Genomic DNA, 2,133 nt, shown 5'->3' with positions numbered 1-2,133 from the left:
CCGGTATGAATGAAACATACATAACGTGAGAGTGTTTACTTTGGACAGTTCCCAAATTAAAGTGGGGGGGACGAATTTACGTTCGATTAAATTACGGGGGAGAATGATGATTACGTACGCGTGCATCAGCAGCGTCAAAGCAGACACATTCCAGGAATTCCATCACTGTTCGGAGTGGGCCGCGAACTCGCGTCCCTGTACGTCTTTCAGGATCTTTACCTCGACTATTGGGTGCCGGCCTTGGCGCAATGGATAACGCATCTGACTATGGATCAGAAGATTCTAGGTTTGACTCCTGGCTGGCTCACTCTGTGCTTGTTTTTCTCCGGCTTATTTTGTTGTTGTGTTTTTTTTCTCTTCTCCAAAATCCAGAAGAAAAGGCAAATCTTCAGGCATTCTTCTTTTTTTCCAAAAAAAAAAACATATTCTGCACACCCTTTCTGATGTCTAGGGAAGACACGGACATGCTTCGGTATTGCCATTCGTCTAACAAGCACTCCGACAAGCTCGGCGATTAAAGGGGAAATAAACTGCAGGCAGGCAGCCAGTTGATTTTCGAATGAACAATTTCATCGCTACTCTGTAACTGCTTCATTACTTTGAAGGGTGTAATGCCATGTTGTTTTGATGTCACAGGCTTGCCATTTTGAAGCCTTATCACTAATTGCCACAATATATCAATTTTGTACCTTGACAGACTGATGACAGACAGATTTTCATCTAGATAACGGTTGCAATGTGTGTTTTTAGATGCATGACACAAGTATTTTCACCTGGACAAGAGCTTAATTACCAGTTCAAGGTATCAGTTCAGCAATCACAGGAATCTGCCCAAAAAAACTGAACCCCCGGGGTGAGTAAAAAAAACAGATCCCTTGAATGCATACAAAACTATATTCAGAAAACCGTCCTTTTGGATAATTCTTGTTTTGCCAAATTATTATCACATTGTTACAGTTGCAGACCTAAAGCAAAAGGCCACTACAAGATCCTGCGCCCACACTGACCACATGTATGGAAAGTGCGCCACTGGCCGGTTTAAGGTGTCCAAATCCCATATGGTCTAGCGGTTAGGATTCCTGGTTTTCACCCAGGTGGCCCGGGTTCGTCTCCCGGTATGGGAACGCATGCTTCTTTTTGCTTCCCTCCTCAAAAATCCAGCACATCTTCCTGCACCAGGTTGGAGTGTTGGCAATCCTTAGGTCGCTGGTTCGACTCGGGCTCGAAGGAGGTCTTTTTTCAAGTGCTCACCATTTTTTTGGTTTGGAGCTGGATTTCTCGCAGCTGTTAGCAGAGCTTGAATTCGCAGTCCACAATTGGAAGCCAAAAGAGCTTTCCCTGACCGGGAATCGAACCCGGGCCACTGCGGTGAGAGCGCCAAATCCTAACCACTAGACCGCCAGGGAGGGACTGGTGGGCTGGTGTGCTGGTAGGCTTACCTCCTGATAACAAGGTGAGAATAAGCAGACAGCAATGCTTGCCACTGTCAAATCTAAAGCCAACAACTCTGTAGCAATCGGGAGTCTCTACTATCGGTGGGCCAGTGGCGCAATTGATAACGTGTCTGACTACAGATCAGAAGATTCTAGGTTCACTGGAATCTGCCCAAAAAAACTGAACCCCCGGGGTGAGTAAAAAAACAGATCCCTTGAATGCATACAACACTATATAAATTAGAAAACCGTCCTTTTGGATAATTCTTGTTTTGCCAAATTATTATCACATTGTTACAGTCGCAGACCTAAAGCAACAGGCCACTACAAGATCCTGCGCCCACACTGACCACATGTATGGAAAGTGCGCCAATGGCCAGTTTAAGGTGTCCAAATCCCATATGGTCTAGTGGTTAGGATTCCTGGTTTTCACCCAGGGGGCCCGGGTTGACTCCCGGTATGGGAACGCATGCTCCTTTTTGCTTCCCTCCTCAAAAATCCAGCACATCTTCCTGCACCAGACGTCGAGGTTCTGTCTAACACTTTGCCCCTTCGATAGCTCAGCTGGTAGAGTGGAGGACTGTAGGTTGGAGTGTTGGCAATCCTTAGCTTGCCACTGTCTCATCTAAAACCAACAACTCTGTAGCAATCAGGGGTCTTTACTAGCGGTGGGCCAGTGGTGCAATGGATAATGTGTCTG

General features: G+C 46.2%; 3 non-coding genes across 3 annotated transcripts; 2 read left to right on the top strand and 1 right to left on the bottom strand.

Moving 5' to 3' along the window:
• Positions 1–1,052: 1,052 nt before the first annotated feature.
• trnae-uuc (transfer RNA glutamic acid (anticodon UUC)) lies at positions 1,053–1,124 on the top strand. The gene has a single exon. It is a non-coding gene; the product is annotated as a tRNA-Glu (tRNA).
• Positions 1,125–1,334: 210 nt separating this feature from the next.
• On the bottom strand, positions 1,335–1,406 carry trnae-cuc (transfer RNA glutamic acid (anticodon CUC)). The gene has a single exon. It is a non-coding gene; the product is annotated as a tRNA-Glu (tRNA).
• A 422-nt stretch (positions 1,407–1,828) lies between these two features.
• trnae-uuc (transfer RNA glutamic acid (anticodon UUC)) lies at positions 1,829–1,899 on the top strand. The gene has a single exon. It is a non-coding gene; the product is annotated as a tRNA-Glu (tRNA).
• The last annotated feature ends 234 nt before the right edge of the window (positions 1,900–2,133 follow it).

Source organism: Carassius carassius, chromosome 38, assembly GCF_963082965.1.
Source record: "Carassius carassius chromosome 38, fCarCar2.1, whole genome shotgun sequence".
NCBI classification, from domain to species: domain Eukaryota; kingdom Metazoa; phylum Chordata; class Actinopteri; order Cypriniformes; family Cyprinidae; genus Carassius; species Carassius carassius.
Note: the sequence above shows the minus strand (reverse complement) of the source record. Positions and strands in the feature narration are given on the sequence as shown.